Genomic DNA, 21,970 nt, shown 5'->3' with positions numbered 1-21,970 from the left:
TTGAAAGATCGGAGATCTAGTCAATATTCTAATGGCGTTAGCAATTTTATTGAAGTCGCTAAGAATTATTTGGATGAAGAAGGAAAAACAAGATGTCCTTGTTCAAATTGTTTTAATGTCCTAAGGAATAATTTGAATGATGTAGAGCGTCATTTATTCAAATATGGTATGTCTCGGACATATAGTAGATGGAAATTCCATGGAGAAAAGGTAGATCTTTCTTCATTCTTAAGACTTGGATCAAGGTTTCTTGGAGCAACATTTTCAGATTCTGTTAGAAATAATAGACCAGATGGTGGGAATCGTATGGATCAAGTGACACATGTGGTCAATGATAATGAGATGCTGCAAATGATGAATGATTTAAATGGTCCAGTGTTCAAAGACATTTCCGGAGAATCCAGTGAGCAGCAGAAGACGAATAATATTTTTTCTGAAATGTTTCGCGATGTTAACGAAGAGTTGTATCCAGGATGCTCGAAGTATACATCGTTTAATTTTTTAGTTAAGCTTATGCATACTAAAGTTCTTAATCATTGGAGTGATAAATCATTGGATATGTTACTCCAATTATTGAACGATGCATTTCCAGATGGTGTAAAGCTTCCTAAATCAAATTAGGAGGCTAAGAAAAAATTATGTGATCTAGGGATGGGATACGAATCAATTCACGTGTGTAAGTATGATTGTGTTTTATTTTGGAAAGAATATGCATCTCTTGACAATTGTCCTCAATGTGGAGAGTCGAGATACAAATTGAATAAATCAAAAGGAAAAAAAATTCCCCACAAGGTCCTGAGATATTTTCCATTGAAGGGAAGGTTGCAGAGATTATATGTTTCAAAACATACTGCTGAGGATATGAGGTGGCATAAAGACAAAAGGTGTGAAACTGAAGGAATACTTCGACATCCTGCTGATGCTGAGGGTTGGAAACACTTTGATAGAAAGTACCCTCTTTTTGCTGCAGATGCTCGTAATGTGAGATTGGCGCTTTCTTCAGATGGTTTTAACCCTTTTGTAAATATGAGTTTATCGTACAGTATGTGGCCAGTTATGCTCATTCCATATAATTTATCTCCTTAGAAGTGCTTGAAAGAATCATCTATTTTTCTATCTCTACTCATCCCTGGGCCAAAGTCTCCTGGTAAAGATATTGATATTTATTTACAGCCCTTAATAGATGAGTTGAATGAGTTGTGGGTGAATGATATTCGCACCTATGATAATTTTAGTGGATCTTTCTTCCAGCTTCATGCAGCTCTATTGTGGACGATTAATGATTTTCCAGCTTACGGTGATTTGTCTGGTTGGAGGACGAAAGGATATAAGGCATGTCCAGTTTGCAACAATGATTCGAGTTCAATGAGATTGAAAAGCAAAATTTGTTTCATGGGACATCGTCGATATTTACCTCAAACACATACATGACGTAGGAGTAGGCAACACGATGGGAAACAAGAATTTAGATTAACCCCGAAGTTGTTAACTGGACAAGATATTATAAATCAATTGAATTCATTGAGTTTCCCTACGTTGAGCAAGCATCCTACAATGGTATCTGATAACAAACGTAAGCGATTAGCTAACAAGCACAATTGGAGTAAAAGAAGTATCTTCTTTGATCTTCCATATTGGAAAAATCTTATGTTACGTCATAAACTTGATGTGATGCATATTGAGAAAACATTTGTGATAATTTGGTTGGTACTATACTTAATATTGATGGGAAGACTAAGGATACCATTAAAGCTCGTGAGGATTTAACAAACTTGAAAATTAGAAAAGAACTTCATATACAAGAAATTAGAGGCAGACGTGTGAAGCCTCATGCATCGTTCACATTAACTGCGAGTGAAAAAGTTAGCTTCTGTACATTTTTAAAATCTGTAAAGTTTCCAGATGGTTTTGTTTCGAATATATCTCAGTGTGTGAATGCAAACGAGGGCAAAATCACTGGTCTGAAAAGTCATGATTGTCACGTTTTATTACAAAGACTTCTTCCAATTGGTATTCGGCCATATATACCCAAAGACATTGCTACAACTATATCAGAATTGTCAAACTTCTTTCATGATTTATGTGCAAAAACTTTGCGCATATCAGAATTAGAAAGAATGCAGACTGACATAGTGTTCATCCTGTGTAAGTTGGAAAAAATCTTTCCACCAGCATTTTTTGACATTATGGTTCACTTAGCTGTTCATTTGCCGTGAGAAGCAATGATCGTTATGTTGGGTGTGTTGCCCTAAACTCGTAGTTTGTATTTTGTAAAAACAAATGTCTATTTAATAAAGTTTTATTCAATAAATTTGTTGTTGAATCATAACTTTGCATTGTCCAAAATCCAATAAACTAAACATCCAAGGTTATTTTTGATGTAATCGGGACAGTATATATACTGGGTATATAGTGTATATATGGGGTATATATATTTGATATACCCCTGATATATGAATGGATAATATCCCGTGAATAACCTAAAGGGTCTATAGTATATGGATAAGGCTGGGTACCTTATCCTGACAACACTATGGATACGGCCCACTCTGTAAAGGTTACAGACGACTCGATCCAGGTCGTTCGTGTGGAGACATGCGAGTGGGGGTATCCTGTACAATGAGTTTGTATAAAACCGGACCGCGAAATAGGCAATCTTTAGGTGCAACACCGTTAACTAATAGATTGCTATTTCTTAGGCTGACCAGGCAACTCATTCTCAACCCTGAGTGAGTTATGGACTTCTGGCCGTGAGGGCTCGTCCTTTGATCTGTATGGGTGAGAGTGGCCCGAGTCGCCCACTCAATATTGCTACCATTTTAGGGACGAGACTGAGTGGGGAGCTGGGAACATAACTTCACAAGATGAAATTCACTCCTCCCCGACCTTAGGGGAGTAGATGAGTGTTCTCTTAAATGCTGACTCCGGGACTTGAACAAGGGGCCCCACCCTCTCATTGGCCGAGAGGGACTTCCGGTTATTGGTTGGACCATAATCGGGTTGTTCATTAGAGGAGCAGTGGTGTTTAAGGAGTAAGATGTAACTCAGGGGTAAAATGGTAATTTGACCCAACTTGAGTTATGAACACTCGTGAAGGATTGACTCGTCATTAATGGTCGTATATCCATGGACACGAAAACATTATGCAGTGAGAAGAGTGCAATTGCGGGTCTTTAGTGGAAAGACCCGTAGTTAACGAATCTAGATTAACTCGGTCAATGAGTTTGACCGATTAATCTTGCATTGTTGGAGCTTCGGATATGTAGGTCCATTAGGTCCCCTTGCTAGCTCATAACGGGTAAAACGAGGATCAAATTTTTTGGAAGAATTTGAATTTTTCAAATTACTTAAGGGATTATATGTATATTGATACATTATAATATATAGTTAATTGTGAATTAAAACTATATATTATGAGAGATATTATTTGAATGAGATTCAAATAAAATTAATATGAATGAGATTCATATTAAAACTATAGGTTAAAAATAATGTGCATAAGATGTACATTAAAACTATAGATTATACGAGAGAAATGTTTTAGAATATGATTCTAATTTTATAATAAATAATTAAGTGTTAATTATTTATGTATATATATATTTATTAATTATTAATTGGATTAATAATTAATTTGATTAATGAATTATATATATATATTAATTATTCTATATATATGATAATTATTATTATATATTATATATATATTAATATTAATATTAATAATAATAATATTATTATTATTAATATTAAACTCCCCTGCAAAATTGCAGGGGAGTGGGAGGTTTTGTGACGTGGGGAGACCCCACGTCACCCTTCTTCTTCTTCAAGAGTTGGGGAATGGGAAAACAGAAGGTTACAGAAAAGGAAAACTCCTATAATTGCTCTCAAAATTCTCTCAATCTCTCCCTCTCTTCTATCAAGGTGCTACCACAAGCACGATCCCGAGACCCAAGAGGATAGCGAGGAAGATCCGGTGGTGGTGTTCGAGGGGAACTTACTGAAGAAACGTTCTTCAAAGGTTTGTATTTCCTCTGTATTTTCCCTCTGTAAAATTCGATTTTGTATCCCGAAAATCAGCAACGAAAGTCCGCTTCCGCTCCGGGATTCACATCCCTTCACGTTGGTCCAGTGGGTTATAGTTGGATGTACCCAATTGAAAGTTATGAAAATGTATCATTCTTCGTTCGTTCCAATTTTTTTTCCTACGATTGATTTTAAGTCCTGAGTCCTTCTTCACGATTTTGGTATTAGGAGTCTGCGATATTTGAAGCAATATGTTAGAAACAAAGCTCGACCTGAAGGTTCAATTGCAGAAGCTTACATCATAAATGAATCTTTAACTTTTTGTTCTATGTATTTACATGGGATTGAAACAAGATTCAATAGGAGTGAGCGTAATTATGATAATGTCGAGGATGTGGAGAACAATAGTGAGTTATCGGTTTTTTCTGGACGTGTACGACTATTGGGTGGTAGCCAATTTAAACGTTTGACTTCTGATGAGTTAGAAAAAGCACATTGGTATATACTAAACAACTGTGATGAAGTGGAACCTTACCTTGAGTACGTATCTATTCTAGTACAACTCTAATACTAGATTTTTACATTATGATGAAATTAAGATATGTTTCATGTTTAGGGAGCATATGAGTCTTCTCCAATCAAACGGTCATGGTGATTTGCACAGGAGACAACAATTAGAATTTCCTACTTGGTTTAAGAAAAAAGTGAGTTGGCACTTTTTAGAATGACAACTCTATTATCTCCATTATTTTAACTATAAATTAAACTATTTGATTAGGCTCAAGTATTGTATCGTGAAAAAGGGATTTCTGATGTATTATATGTCCTAGCAATTGGCCCAAACGACTGTGTTCGATCTTACACTGGGTGTATAGCCAATGGAATTCGATTCCATTCAAAAGAGCGTGATAGTCGTCGAGTTACACAAAATAGTGGCGTGATGGTGCCTGGAGATGATGGAACCGGACAAATAAATTTTTATGGCGTGTTGCATGAAGTAATTAGGCTACAATACATTCATCTGAAGTCAGTGATTCTTTTGAAATGTGAATGGTACGATACAAGTTCAAGAAAGGGTAGAATTAATGTATCTGATGCTTATACATCAATTAATACTCGTTATAGATGGTACAAAGACGAGCCATTCATACTTGCAAGTCAAGCTGCCCAAGTATTCTACTTAGATGATTACAAACTTGGACAAGAATGGAAGATTGCTCAACAAATTCAACCAAGACATGTGTGAGATATTCCAGAGGCTGAAAATAATGAAACATAAGAAGTAGTGGCGGATGAAAGCATTCGCACATGTTACCCACAAGTTGATGATAACTTAGATTCACAAACCTTCAATAGAGAAGATGTTGAGCCGATGCCTATTGAAGATGCAGTATATATAGATAGTGACGAGAAAACAACTAGTGATCAAGAAGAGTTTGATTTTGAGTATTCTAGTGATGATTCTGGAAGCACAGATTCCAATATGTTATTAGACGATGAAGAGAGCGATAGTGACATATAACTTATTTGTAAGTCGTTAAATATGCATGTAATATTTCGTCTTATATTTACACTATTTTTCTATTTCGACCTATTATTAATTACAGTTTGATTTTGCCCATTATTATGTTACAGGATGTCGTCTTTAAATCTTGGACCAGGGAACCAACAGAGTTACACAAGCAATGTCGATAGAATAGAAAGCACTCAACCGGGAGAGACTAATCAAACAGCACAGAGTATGATATTTAAATAGAAATGTTTTTTTTATTCCAAGTTAAACTTAAATATATAAATATATGATATCTTTCGTGTAGGTTCTGGCACGACTAAAAGAAAAGGTAGACGCAACACTAGAGGGCTGAATGTTGATAAACATGTCCAAAACCATGGTTTGATAGAAATTAATATCGAAGAAGAAGATGGCAAGCCAGTTTGTAGCCATAGTTCGAAACTGGTCTCTCAAATTGGGGTATGGGTGCGGTCAATCGTTCCTTTGAATTGTGAACATTGGTCAGACGTCAACCAAGACGATAAAAACAGTATCATAGATAGACTTAGCGTAAGTTTCATTTAGTGACACTTTTTAAAATGTTGTTATATTGTGATTATCATTAACACGTCGTCTTTTTGTTGTTTATTGTTAGAACCAATTCATTCTTGATCTCAATGATCCAATTGTTTATCGTTATCTAGAGCATGAGATGAGTAGTAGGCATAGAGATTTCCGGTATAGGTTGCATAAGCATTACATGCAATATTCTTCAGAAGAAGCACGCATCACAAACACAAAGATGTTGCACGAGATGAAGATTGGCATCGCTTATGCGATCATTGGGAAACAGAGAACTTTAAGGTACGTATTGTAGATATGAATTAGTTTTATTCTGAGTATTTTGCTACTAACTATTATATATATGTCAGAAAATTTCTGAAACAAACACTAGAGCTTGAGCGTCTGTACCGTACGGTCATACAGCAGGAACGATCACATTTTTACGTCATAGAGAAAACATTGTATGTATCTCTTTTCTTATTATAACTTAGAAAATATTTCACTACTCATAACTTTTGTTTGAATTATTTAAAAAAACAAAGAGGGACGAGAGGTAGATGACATTGAACTGTTCGAAGTAACACACAAAAGGATGAACGACGAGTGGGTGAGTCTCGGTGGCTGGTCAAAAACATGTAGGTAAAACTATTTTTTTTTATTTTTGTGTTATTTGACATGTACTAATATTATTTATATATGGACATTTTAGGAACAAATGGTTGAACTGAAAAATGCACCAGTGGAAGAAGGTGCAGAACCTCCTTCAGCTCGACAAATCAGTGTTCAAGTACTAGGCAAGCGAGGTGCACTTGGATGAGGACCGATGACGACGACTCAGAATGAAGGAAGTTCTCAAAGAAATAGAGAGTCAAGAAATCAAATCGCTCAATTGCAATCCGTTGTACGGACGCAACAAAGCCTGCTTGAATTAGCAATGGCGCAATTGAGTCAGTTACAAGAAACTGTAAACAGGCTAAGCAATGCTGGAGAAGGATCGTCACAACAACCTAATTCTCAACCGTTGAATGATGCTTAAAAAGGTACTCATACAAATTGTCCATAGTAGATGAGTATTTAAGCAGATGATACTTTATAATAGATATTGGACTTGATGTGATTTGAAGTGTTGTGACTATCCTGCAGCTATGGTAGTCAAGACTTACGTTATATCGATATGAATTTGTACACTTATGAAATACTGGTTTTGAAGTAGCTTGGTGTTGTGGCTATCCTGCAGTTATGGTAGTCATAGTTTATATTATGTCTAATATAGGTTTATAATAGTCATAGCATATATTATGTCTAATAAAAGTTTGTTAGTAAATTAAAGTGTTAGGAGCATTTGAGTTGCTCGCCATGTTAATAGAAGTGTAGCTACATATTTGATGCATGTACTTATGAAATACTGGTTTTGACGTAGTTTGGTTTTGATGTAGCTAAGTGTTGTGGCTATTCTGGCCTGTCGCTGAAAATGTCCTTCAGCAACACACATTTCTGTCGTTGAAAATGTCTTTCAGCGACAGAAAACAATATATGTCGCTGAAAACGCTTTTCAGCGACAAGAAAAGATGTCGCTGAAACTTTAAACGACGTATTATCTGTGTTTGGGGACATAGGTCGGGGTTGACCTATGATAAGAAACAATTGGTATCAGAGCTCGATTTCACTCTTCTACATAAATTATTTTTCAAACTTTATCTCGGTACTAAGTGTCTTGTTAATTTTGAAAAATTATTTGAAAAGCTTAATTGCTAAAGCTATGACAACTTTAGATTTTCTTGAAAGTCATTGCATTGATAGATCTCCATTGTTTGATGGTAAAAAGTATGATATTTGGAGACATAGAATGAAATTTTTTTGCTTGCTATTGATTTTGATATTTTGTATGTTTGTGAAAATAATTTAGCTCTAAATATGTTACACTATCAAAGAAGTATAAAACATTGTCCATTGAAAATAAATCTTTGATAGATGAAAATACTTGTTTGAAAAATAGAGCTAGAAATAATTATGTATTGCATGATTATGGTTGTGATGAAAAGCATGTTTTGAATGAGAAAATTAAATTTCTTGAAAAAGAAAATGAGGATCTCAAATCTCTAGCATGCGAATTAAAAATTGGTTTGAATGATTTGAGAAATAAGAATGAGAAAATTGAATCTTTTTCTTTGGAATTAAGAGACAAAATTGCTAGTTTGAAAAATGAAATTATTATTTTGGAAACTAACAATAAATCTTTAGAAATTTTTTTTATTGATCAAATTAAATTTCTTGACTGTGATAATTGTGAGAAAAATGATATTTTGCATATGCTTAAAGAAAAAGAAATGTTTGCTAGTAAAGAGCTTGAAAGTGCAAAAAAGTTGACAATAGGTGCTCAAAGGTTGGATAAAATAATTGAAGTAGGCAAATCTTATGGTGATATGAGAGGTGTAGGCTACATAGATGAATGCTCTACTCCTTCATGTTATAAAACTATATTTGTTAAAGCATCACCTATTGTGCATAAGCTTAATATGCCTAATGTTGTGTCTAAGAATGTGTCATCATTGTGGTATTGAAGGTCATATTAGACCTAAATGCTTTAAATTGAAATATGCACAAACTACTTATTCTAGAAGAAATTTTTTTCAAAGAGCAAAGTCTCACAATGCTTCAAAAGAAAATTTCTCAAAGAAAAGTAGAGTGAATAAATTTGTTGAAAGGAATAAATCATTGTATAATGTTGATTGTTCATGTGGCAAGTATGGACATAAAGCTTATTGTAGTTACTTGTCTAAATCCAATGCTTCAAATGTCAATGCAAATTACAAGTTTATGCTTAAGCAAGGAAAGAAAAATATGCATGTAAAACCTAAATTTATGCCTAAACATGGAAATGGTAGAAATATGCATGCAAAATTGAATTTTGTGCTTAAACATGCTTATGCTAGAACTAATTATATGCATAGTACTAAACTTGTGTCTAAACATGTTCGTGGTAAATCAAATTATATGCATAATGCCAAATTTGTACCTACTTGTCATTTTTGTGGAGTTAAAGGTCATGTTAGGCCTAATTGTTTTAAATTGAAAAATTGTCCAAGAAAGAATTTCTCCATGAAACATAGCGTGCAAAATCAAATTGTTAAGAATAAATTCTTGTCTAATGATTGTGGCAAAATTGATTATAATTTCAATATTTGTTTGCAAAAAATGAACACTAAAAATATTGGAAATAATTTGAAATGGGTTCCAAAATCCTTGCTCACTTACAATGAAGGACCCAAGAGATGGGTACCAAAATCTTTTGGTTGAGTTTCTTTTTGTAGGTGTGATTTCAAGGAAGCAAGTGGTTGCTTGGACTTCAAATTGAAAATTAATTCAAATGAGGCAATGTTATGGCTTGCTTGAACCTAACAAAAGGAAAATTTCCTAATTGGTAACGTTGATATTTTTTAGATTATTATGCTATTGATATAATTTATGGAATAATTACACCTTCTTGATGGGTTAGAGAAGTTTGAATTTGTCTCTTGAACTTTACTGTTTATTAGTTAAAATGCCTTTGACTAAATTGAGAATATGTTTGGCACTTATGTCTATTGATCGATTATTTATGGATTAGTGGATTAATGCTCTTGAGTAAATTGCAAATATTTTTTTTGGCATTAATCTTTTTACTTGATTATTCATGAATTAGTGAATTAATGCTCTTAAAAGTATGTGGTAGATTTTGTTGAGATTTATCCATAATCCTTATTGCTTATTGCTTGAATATTGGATTATTGATTTTTAATGTTGATGTTTATCAAATTGATTGATTCGTAAATTTATCCAAATTTCTTGATTCTTTGATAAATTTAAAGTCTTGAATTTTTGGTCAATATTAGATGGTCATTGAAAGTTTGATGTATTTTATTTGAACAAGTTTGTTTTATTGAATTTTATGTCTTTTACCTGAGAATCTTCTTTGGATGAGATTGACAAAATTTTGATTGAATGTTTTTTGACCATAATCTATGTGTTCTTTATGAAAATTAATTTCAAAATTTTACTCATTGTTGAAAATGATTTGTTTTGAATTTTTGTTTGAGAAGAGTTGTTGAATTAATTTTCATAGGGGAGTATTTGTGAAATATGTTTTTCTAGAACTTTTGTTAGCTTGTTGCTCATAAGTATGTTTAATTAATTTTTGTGATTTTCTTTGTCTATATTTGATTAATATTTTTTGTTGTGACATAAATTACAATGGATCTATGATCAGAAACAATTGATATCAATGTTGTTTGATTAATATTTTTATGATGTTATTTGCCTATGTCTGCTTTAAATTTGTTTTTGTGGCATAAATGGTGATATTGTTATTTTGACAAATTGATATCGGTAGACATCGTATTTGGTTCGGCTTATTTTATTTTTTTTGTTATTATTATTATTTAAAAAAGTTTGATTTTAATCGTTTTGATTAAAAATAACATCATTTTACTTTATTATTAGTTTTAACATAAAGTTTAAATTAACTTAAACTAAAAAAAAATGTTAGATTTTGATTTTATTAATAAGAAAATAAAAAACGGTTTTGTTTAGATTTTGTTTTAATAGATTTTGTTTATTATTAAAATAAAAAATTGATTTGTTTTTAAGTAAATAATTCTATTTCAAAAAGATTTTGTTTTAATTAAAAAGGGATTTTGTTTTCACTAAAACTGATTTGTTAAAATTAGTTTTTATTTCCTCTTTTCCCTCGTCAAACCCAAGGTACGTGTCCCCTTCCCTTCTTCTTCTCCCTCCTTTTTTCTCTCTTCTTTTGCTCTTCTTCTTTTACTGTTATTTTTATTTATGTATTTAAGGGACAGTGCATACAGGGTATACAGGGCAAAGAGTTAGAAACTCATCACCTCATCACCGTATCTTCTTCTCTACATCTCTCTTATCCCACCATCACCACTTTTCTCTTGCATACCCACGACCTCCGACGACGCAAGGGAACGACGCGAATGACAGCAGCAACAACCTTCTTCTTCACAGCTTCTTCCAAGCCCGCTGGCACTCCGACGATCTCTTCCCTGGTAGTGCGTTTTAAGTAAGTATCAAATATGTTGAAAAGATTTTTTTTTATAAGGGAAAGGCTTTGGAAATCATGCTTTTAATTTGAAAAAGATTATTTTGTTTCTATTAAAAGATTTTTTTTTTGTTTTTTTTTAAGAAAAAGTTTTTTTTTTACTTTTTTTAAAAGAAAATGGTTTTAGTAAGAAACATTTTTTTTAAGATAAAAAAAATCTTCTAAATTAATTTTAAATAAGTTTTTGAAAATAAAATAAGGATTTTGATATTTTAAAATTTGTTTTAAAATAAAAGATTTTCTTTTTCTAATAAAGAAGAGTTTTTTAAATGAAATAAATATAAACTTAATTTTATTTTAATAAAATATTTTACTTTAAAATTTTGGTTAAAATACGTTGAAAAAAATAGGAGTTTTATAAAATAAATCTTGTTTAAAAAAATTTGGATTCTTTTAAATTTGGATTCAAAGTTTAAGAGATAGTTTTTATTTAAAATGATTTTTTTTACGAGGTTTATTTTTTTTTGTGTTACCTTTGTTTTATTTTTTAATTAAAAAAGAATCTTCTGCGGTAGGATTTTAAAGGAGGAGATAAAAACAGAGTATTTTAGAATAAAATCTCATTTAAATTTCTTTTAATGGTTTGGTGCTTATGGTTTTGAAAAGAATCTTAACAAAAAATCAGTTTTTTTAGCAAATAAGTTTTGTTAAAGTAAATTTGACTTTGTTTTTAAATAAAAGTTTTTTTCTTTTAAATAATCTTGTTAATTTCGAAATAAATAAAAAAAACTTTTTTTTTTGTTTTAATTTAACAAAATTCATAGTTTTTTTTTTAGTTTTAAAAAATAAATTAAAACTTTTAATTCTGTAAAAGAATATAATGTTTACATCTTAATATGTAGGCATAGTGGTAAAATGTTTTATTTTTAATGTACATGACCCAAGTTCGAGTCTTTGAATGCCTCATTTTATCGTTGGTTTTACTAAATAATTATTTTAAATAAAAGATTTCACTTAAATTTTTTTTTCTTTTTTTTAAAACAAAATTCAAAAATACAAAATATGTATTTTAAAAAAGAATATAACTAATATACCAACGTGGTGGCATGTTGGTGAGATGTTCGAGTGACTTCACTCATGTTGCATGTTCAAGTCTAAATGTTTCCTAAAAATTAAAATTATTTTTTTATTTATTATTTTTTTTTGTTAAATAATTATTTCAAAAACTCCAATGACGGGAATTGGAACCTTCCAATATTCTCGAGGTGTCAAAATATTTCTAATGGCCTTCGTGCCACTCATACCTATTAATTCATATCTTATAACAAAATGTGAATTAATATAATATGGGACATTTAAAATAAAAAAAAAAACATTTCCCTTTTTTTTGGACCAACTAAAATAATAGGATAATTTTTGACAAAATGTGGTACCGTTTTCGAACGGGTGTCGTAGGGTGCTAACACCTTCTTACGCTCAGTCGACTCCCGAACCAACAATCTGTTTTCGCAGACCTTGTCTTTATTTTTAGGTGACCAATCACACCTCATAGATGATTGGTGGCGACTTCAAACCCTTATTTCGAAAGAGACCCTTCAGGGGATGATGTCGGCCGCTCCGCGTTGCGATGACGTTGCGACAACTTGGCGACTGCACTGGGAATATTAAGAGAGTCAAGCCATTTATTTTGTCGTTTATTATCCTATTGTAATATGTTTTGGGTCCATTTTTGTTATTTGTTATTTTTTCAATTTTTGTAAATATTTATATGCATTATGATTTTATTTTGCATCATCACGCATCTGACACACATTCACAAGCCTCCTACCCATGCTTTACCCTTAAGATTAGATCGGAGACTGAGTAGTGTGACCTTCGTGGAATTTCGGTTTCCGTGCAGACACATGAAATTCTCCGCTCAAGTCGACCATACTGCCAAAGCATATGGAAGATTTGGGGGCCATTATCCTCTAGGATGCATTAGTACATAACTTCACGCTCATATTCATATTACATTTTTATTTTTGTTGTGTCATATTGTTTATTTTTTTAAAAAAATAAAAAATAGGGTCAATTTGGCCGAGTTTTAACCATAAGGTTTTAAATGAACCACTTTTTTTTTTTAAATTAAAAAAAAAAGAAAAGGAAAAAAGCATTTACCTTATTTATTCCTAACTATTTGCTTAAGTTTAGATAGAAGTGTTGCATTTCAAAGGGGGTTGTAAATGTCTCTGTTGTAGGCACATAAAAACTTTTAAACACTAAGGTTTCATTTCATGCGCATATTCATGATCTTCCCTCCTGGGATGATTTATAGTCTAGCATTATATTTACATGCATTTAGATTGCATATCATATCACTTCGCGGTAATTGGTAGCACATTTTTTTCTTAAAGTAAATTAAAACTGTTCTTTCCTTGCATCATTCTGCATGTCCATAACATAAATTAAAAAAATATCATCTTATGCATGCATCATTTCACATGTTCATAATCATTTAAAATTTCCCTTAATTTGTGATCCAAAATTTGCATAACATTATCTCATGCATATCAACTTCTATCTTAAAAAAATCAAAATATGTGCATTCTCCATTACATTATAATTAATACAAACTCTTAGAAAAAATAGCTCAAGAACCACATATTTACTATTCTTTATATGCAAGGTACATAAAGCAGCATAAGATGGAAGAATTTAACGCTGAGCTAAAGAAACTTAGAATCGAAATCCATGAACGGGTCATGGAAGAATTGAATATTGAGCTAAAGAAAATAAGAGGCGAGATTCAACAACAGGTCATGAAGGTGCAGAATGTAGAGCTAAAGAAGATAAGACAAGACATTGATAAGATTCAGAGACAAATCACAAAAATTTTCAATATCTTAAAAAATATTGTTGGGGGCATTTCTCAACCTAACAATTTAGTCGAACCTCATAATAATTCATCACCTAAGGTGAACTCACCTCCTTGTCAGTCAATAGAGGGCTTCCCCCAGCATAATTCATCACATGAAAGCTCAGCTTTCCAAGAATCTGTCAGGTTGAATTCACATTCCAAGATGGACAAGCATCAAAGGCCATTCACTCAAATATTTTAAAAGGTAAAGAAAAAGAAAATGTTACCAATGGAAATGTTGAAGAGACTGCAGGGAAAGAATATGCTCAGAGATGGGGAGAAGCAATGGAACAACTGCCAGTGCCTTTAATTAATAAAGAGCCACATTCTGAAACGAATAGAAGCTATGTTAAAAGGAAAAATAAAGTTGAGGCAGTAATCTCGAAGCGCAATTGGATGCACCAGCAAGGACCTACGATATACAATAATTCGTCTATAGTACCCATAAACTCATTGGCTCTGCAATATGACCCACAACTAAGGTTGCCAACATTACCAGATAATCATAGTAGTAGGAGGCAACTAAAGCGAGAGAGCTTTCATCCGATCCCAACATCCTACACTGAGTTGTTATCCCAATTATTTCAAGGTAATCTATTAGCTCCCGTACCCGTAGAGCCATTGCAACCACCTTATCCAAAGTGGTACGACCCGCAAGTCCACTGTGATTACCATGCAGGAGTTGTAGGTCATTCAACTGAGAACTGTACTTCACTAAAGCATAAAGTGCGAGTTCAAATGAAGGCAGGATGGCTAATGTTTTCAAAGGAAGATGGTCAACACATGAAGCACTAGAATCATGAGTGTACAAGATTATCAAAATCAATGTTGACCCATTGCTTTGCATTATCAATAAAGTTTATTTATTCTTTGAAGTCATCTTTGAGATTACTTGCTAGTGTTAAAATGACAATGAAGCTTTACTCACCCATGATTTAGCTAAGTACTTGTAAAAAAGAATGTGAGTGTGTGGAAATTGAGCTATTTTTAATAAAAAAAAAAATCAAAGGCATACATTTACTCATGCATCACTCATATCATATCATTGGTGGAAAACAATAGTTTTCTTTGAAAATTCTCTCAATAAAAAATTACATGATTTGAGATTTTCAATGATAATTTTTTATATGGTCTACTCTTATAGTTCTTGTTAGTGGAGACCTTAGCAATAATCATAAACCAACCATTGTAAGTCACTTGGAGGAAACAAAAAAGAAGTAAAAAAAAAAGTTGTGAAAAAAGATATGAAAAATGGGAAAAAATGAAAATGTGAATTCCTTCAAGGTTCTCAATGAGATATAATCATTTTCAAAACTCAACCATTTTTCCGGACTTTGTTGTCGGGCTAAATCTGTAACTCAAACCAATTTTATCTTGGTCTTCCTATTGCTTCTCATGTGATAACCAGAAAACCATCAAATTTCATACTGGGGCAAGCATGCCTATTGAGGTGAGAAACCAAAATTACTCACTCCCTGTAAAACCTTGAGTTTGGCCTGACAGGTTTCTCCAAACGTATAAACCAAAATCAGAAGCAACCGGTCCTGAAGCCTAATCTACCTTGAGCCTAGCCTATCGATATATGGTAAATATAGTCAACATTGAGATTTGACCATTTACTGCAAAAAATCATTTGCTCAGCCCGTCACATACAATTTTTGTGATGAATATCAATATTTGCCTACTTACCATAAAAGCCTTTTACTAAGTCTGCCACATCTAATTACGTGGTAAATGTCCAAAAATCCACCTAGTGTTACCTTGAGAACTTTGAAGGTAATGAAATAACATTGAACTCTTATGATTTGCTGCTTCATAAATCAGTACTTTTGATTGCACAAGTATTTCCCTATTTTGACTTTTTCATATCTAAAATTTTCTTCCCAAATCTATCTCATCTTTGTTTTCAAGCTTAATCCTTCGTCTAGTTTTTCTTTTGAGTAAAAAAGTGATTCCAAGATCGAGGATAATGATTTTGAGAATTGGAAAGTTAACAACCTAAGAAATAGTCTCAAGATATCAATCTCCATTAGATATCAATCTCCATTAATGAGTTTTAAAGCAGCATCAGCAGAGAAATAATTTGGAACAACGGTCAAGGTGGCAAAAGGCGACTCATGCTTGATCAACGTTTTATATGTGATTGCACCCCATTTTGTTTATAAAAAAAGGTTGTGTTTGGCCCAAAAAAAAATGTCACAACAATCCTTTAGTTCAATGACTGGGGCAATCAACGTAGATCAACGACATCATCTTCAAAGGTTTCAAGGTCCTTTTTACAAATCTCCAAACTGAGGCAAAGTCGAGAAATGCCACGTTGAGGCAAAATGGTAATTGCATTGTACAAAGCTTTAATATAAAGCCCATCTTCAAACTGAGATTTTTACATTGCACAAAATCTTTCAATTTTGAGAAGTTTTCAACATTCACAAAGTGCACTCTACAACTCCATAATGAGTTACATTTTGAGAAAAAAAGAGGTCATTTGCATTCAAAACTGGATTGCATCAACTGCACGTCCAAACTAAGGTTAAAAAGGGAGCCTTACATTCAAAAAGTGGGTTGCAGCAACATAACCATAAAGTGAAGCTAAAGGCGAGAAAGAATATTGTTATCAAAGATCTTGAGCTAAACTCAAATAGGGGCAAGATACATGAGATGAACTCTTGGGGAGTTACGCAACCAATTCTCAAGGTTATTTATCCAAAGAAATTGAATCACTTTCACTCTTCTATCATAGTCTCTAACCCAAAGCTTCAATAAAAAAAAAAAATTCAATCTCTTATTGTTCAAGAGATTTGAAAAAATATCTTTGAATTCTTGGTTTCCTTTTCTTTAAAAAGGAAGCCTGCTGACTTTTATTTATTGTCAAGCTTTGTTGCGAAATCATGATTTCTATCCTTCATTACTCCTAATGTTAAATCCATTTTCTTGTAATCGATCTTTTTCTTGTCAATTATAAGGTTGAGTTTATGAAGCAGTTTAATCAAACAAGATGTACAATGCTACGAATTACTTTTGATAGTTCTCTAAATTGGAACATGAGTTACTACCTCTACAAAAGAATTCTCTTCCAAACCTTAGATGGTTGAGAAATTACCTTGATATATATATCTCCTATCGAGTGAAGGCATTCAAAAAAAAAAAAGTTTTCATATCATGGGTAGATTATGAAAATTTAAGTATCATGCATTGTACATTCATAATCACATTCCATTGTCAAAAAAAAAAATTAGCATCATGCATACATATTGCATCATGCATTGAAGATCAAATTCATTGGTTAAGCTAAATAAAAAACAGATCATATGCTGTCACACATTTTTCAAGTGATATTAATAAATGCAAAATAAAATGGAGCATTATTCATGACATTGGGGCAATACACAGTTGTAGATGCACCCATTCATCATAAGATAGTAGCATTAGAGGTCGCGCAACAGCTTCCTAGGGAGAGTTAGAGCTAGTTGATAGGCCACACTCAATTGTCAGCGACAGGGTACCCGATCTTCATTAGCTATTTCTAGTAGAAGCTCTACAAGGGGATGCAATTTAATATGAGAACAGCTTTCCACAGCCTCCATTTCTATCACATTTTTTATGATCTCTGGATATTCCAGTCATTAACTCCTCATGCCACTGCGACTGTTTCTAGGACCAACCGACACCTCACCTCCACAGTTGATACCTACGTAGTGTAGTGTTGGTTGCTAGGATGAATTTGTTCGGCCTGACCTTTCGCTCGGATATTAGACTCCCACCATGATAAGTACTGCATACTGCCATTGGAAGTTCGCATTTGCATGAACACATGGTTTTTGTTAGTCTTATCGTCATGCGTAAGTGCATATCTCTTGCACTTAGCAAGTTTAAAAGGATTTCTAAACCCTGCACTCAGGTCAAAACCTTTTTACAAGTCAAATAACTTCAACCTTTTCTGGAAATTACATTTTATCTGTTGGAGATAGCTTTCTATGAGCCAAGTTTTATCACCTCGATATTTCGACTATCTACCGAGTCGACGCTCGTTATGGCCTAGCCAACCAAGATCTCCTTTGGTCTCGTTCCCAATCTTTGTTTGAACCGACCTAGATGTATCCTGCTTAGCCACATATTTCAACAAACTCCACGACAACACGCCATAATTCACGCTTACCTTAAAGAGTCGTTGAGGCCTGGTCGGGAGTCCTGTCCATGCCTATATATAGAAATCATTTGCTTCTATCCAAGGTACGCGAACACTATATTTTCCCTCGAATACAACTCGGATTCTTCCTAACTTGGGCGTTAGAGTATTTTCTCTTGCAGGTCTCCTGCTCAGCAAAATTCAGCTCGTCCTTAAGGTCATAATTTCGTCCGAGCCGAGCTCGTAAGCTTGGTAATATTTGTGATCAAACATTTATCTTCGGTTAAATCGAACCCGATCCAAGTCGAGGTCGAAGCCTGTGTTAAAGCCAGGTCCATCGCATTTTATCATTTGGTTAAATCGAACCCGATCCAAGTCGAGGTCGAAGCCTGTGTTAAACCCAGGTCCGTGTTGCATTTTATCATCCGGTTAAATCGAACCCGATCCAAGTCGAGGTCGAAGCCTGTTGTTAAAGCCAGGTCCGTTGAATTTTATCATTCGGTTAAATCGAACCCGATCCAAGTCGAGGTCGAAACCTGTTGTTAAAGTCAGGTCCGTTGGATTTTATCATTCGGTTAAATCGAACCCGATCCAAGTCGAGGTCGAAGCCTGTGTTATATCCAGGTCCATTGCATTATCATTCGGTTAAATCGAAGCCGATCCAAGTCAAGGTCGAAGCCTGTGTTAAAGCCAGGTCCGTGTTGCATTTTATCATTCGGTTAAATCGAAGCCGATCCAAGTCAAGGTCGAAGCCTGTGTTAAAGCCAGGTCCGTGTTGCATTTTATCATTCGGTTAAATCGAACCCGATCTAAGTAGAGGTTGAAGCCTGTTGTTAAAGCCAGGTCCGTTGAATTTTATCATTCGGTTAAATTGAACTCGATCCAAGTCGAGGTCGAAGCCTGTTGTTAAAGCTAGGTCCGTTGTATTTTATCATTCGGTTAAATCGAACCCGATCCAAGTCGAGGTCGAAGTCTGTTGTTAAAGCCAGGTCTGTTGCATTTTATCATTCGGTTAAATCGAACCCGATCCAAGTCGACGTCAAAGCCTGTGTTATAGCAAGGTCCATTGCATTATCATCCGGTTAAATCGAACCCGATCTAAGTCGAGGTTGAAGCCTGTTGTTAAAGCCAGGTCCGTTGCATTTTATCATTCGGTTAAATCGAACCCGATCCAAGTCGAGGTCGAAGCTTGTTGTTAAAGTCAGGTCCATTGCATTATCATCCAGTTAAATCGAACCCAATCCAAGTCGAGGTCGAAGCCTGTGTTAAAGCCAGGTCCATCGCATTTTATCATTTGGTTAAATTGAACCCGATCCAAGTCGAGGTCGAAGCCTGTTGTTAAAGCCAGGTCCATCACATTTTCTCATTTGGTTAAATCGAACCCGATCCAAGTCGAGGTCGAAGCCTGTGTTAAACCTAGGTCCGTGTTGCATTTTATCATCCGGTTAAATTGAACCCAATCCAAGTCGAGGTCGAAGCCTGTTGTTAAAGCCAGGTCCGTTGCATTTTATCATTCGGTTAAATCGAACCCGATCCAAGTCGAGGTCGAAGCCTGTGTTATAGCCAGGTCCGTGTTGCATTTTATCATTCGGTTAAATCGAACCCGATCTAAGTAGAGGTTGAAGCCTGTTGTTAAAGCCAGGTCCATTGAATTTTATCATTCGATTAAATTGAACCCGATCCAAGTTGAGGTCGAAGCCTGTTGTTAAAGCCAGGTCCGTTGTATTTTATCATTCGGTTAAATCGAACCCGATCCAAGTCGAGGTCGAAGTCTGTTGTTAAAGCCAGGTCTGTTGCATTTTATCATTCGGTTAAATCGAGCCTGATCCAAGTCGACGTCAAAGCCTGTGTTATAGCAAGGTCCATTGCATTATCATCCGGTTAAATCGAACCCGATCTAAGTCGAGGTCGAAGCCTGTTGTTAAAGCCAGGTCCGTTGCATTTTATCATTCGGTTAAATCGAACCCGATCCAAGTCGAGGTCGAAGCCTGTTGTTAAAGTCAGGTCCGTTGCATTTTATCATTCGTTTAAATCGAACCCGATCCAAGTTGAGGTCGAAGCCTGTGTTATAGCCAGGTTCATTGCATTATCATTCGGTTAAATAGAACCTGATCCAAGTCGAGGTCGAAGTCTGTTGTTAAAGCCAGGTCTGTTGCATATTAAAGTATGTTGTTAAAGCCAGGTCGGTTAAATAGACACTGTATTTGGTCCGGCTTATTTTATTTTTTTTTGTTATTATTATTATTTAAAAAAGTTTGATTTTAATGGTTTTGATTAAAAATAACATCATTTTACTTTATTATTAGTTTTAACATAAAGTTTAAATTAACTTAAACTAAAAAAAATGTTAGATTTTTATTTTATTAATAAGAAAATAAAAAACGGTTTTGTTTAGATTTTGTTTTAATAGATTTTGTTTATTATTAAAATAAAAAATTGATTTGTTTTTAAGTAAATAATTCTATTTCAAAAAGATTTTGTTTTAATTAAAAAGGGATTTTGTTTTCACTAAAACTGATTTGTTAAATTTAGTTTTTATTTCCTCCTTTCCCTCGTCAAACCCAAGGTACGTGTCCCCTTCCCTTCTTCTTCTCCCTCATTTTTTCTCTCTTCTTTTGACTATTCTTCTTTTACCATTATTTTTATTTATGTATTTAAGGGACAGTGCATACAGGGTATACAAGGCAGAGAGTTAGAAACCCATCACCTCATCACCGTATCTTCTTCTCTCCATCTCTCTTATCCCACCATCACCACTTTTCTCTTGCATACCCACGACCTCCGACGACGCAAGGGAACGACGCGAACGACAGCAGCAACAACCTTCTTCTTCACAACTTCTTCCAAGCTCGCTGGCACTCCGACGATCTCTTCCCCGGTAGTGCGTTTTAAGTAAGTATCAAATACGTTGGAAAGATTTTTTTTTTTATAAGGGAAAGGCATTGGAAATCATGCTTTTAATTTGAAAAAAATTCTTTTGTTTTTATCAAAAGATTTTTTTTTGTTTTTTTTAAGAAAAAGTTTTTTTTTTTACTTTTTTTAAAAGAAAATATTTTTAGTAAGACACATTTTTTTGAAGAGAAAAAAAATCTTCTAAATTAATTTTAAATAAGTTTTTGAAAATAAAATAAGGATTTTGATATTTTAAAATTTGTTTTAAAATAAAAGGTTTTCTTTTTCTAATAAAGAAGAGTTTTTTAAATGAAATAAATATAAATTTTATTTTATTTTAATAAAATATTTTACTTTAAAATTTTGGTTAAAATACGTTGAAAAAAATAGGAGTTTTATAAAATAAATCTTGTTTAAAAAAATTTGGATTCTTTTAAATTTGGAATCAAAGTTTAAGAGATAGTTTTTATTTAAAATGATTTTTTTTACAAGGTTTATTTTTTGTGTGTTACCTTGGAGATAAAAACAGAGTATTTTAGAATAAAATCTCATTTAAATTTCTTTTAATGGTTTGGTGGTTATGGTTTTGAAAAGAATCTTAACAAAAAATCAGTTTTTTTAGCAAATAAGTTTTGTTAAAGTAAATTTGACTTTGTTTTTAAATAAAAGTTTTTTTTTTCTTTTAAATAATCTTGTTAATTTCGAAATAAATAAAAAACAGTTATTTTTTTTTTGTTTGAATTTAACAAAATTCGTAGTTTTTTTTTTAGTTTACAAAAATAAATTAAAACTTTTGTTTGTGTAAAAGAACTTAGTAAGATGTTTGATTTTTATTGTACATGGCCCAAGTTCGAGTCTTTGAATGCCTCATTTTATCGTTGGTTTTACTAAATAATTATTTTGAATAAAAGATTTCATTTAGAGTTT

The 21,970-nt window shown here is 33.3% G+C and overlaps 1 pseudogene; it reads left to right on the top strand.

The window, feature by feature from the left end:
• Positions 1–168: 168 nt before the first annotated feature.
• LOC148210236 (uncharacterized) lies at positions 169–6,899 on the top strand (annotated as a pseudogene).
• Positions 6,900–21,970: the final 15,071 nt, after the last annotated feature.

Source organism: Momordica charantia (genome assembly GCF_013281855.1).
Source record: "Momordica charantia cultivar OHB3-1 chromosome 7 unlocalized genomic scaffold, Mcharantia_2.0 BLBB01000007.1, whole genome shotgun sequence".
Taxonomy (NCBI): Eukaryota; Viridiplantae; Streptophyta; class Magnoliopsida; order Cucurbitales; family Cucurbitaceae; genus Momordica; species Momordica charantia.
Note: the sequence above shows the minus strand (reverse complement) of the source record. Positions and strands in the feature narration are given on the sequence as shown.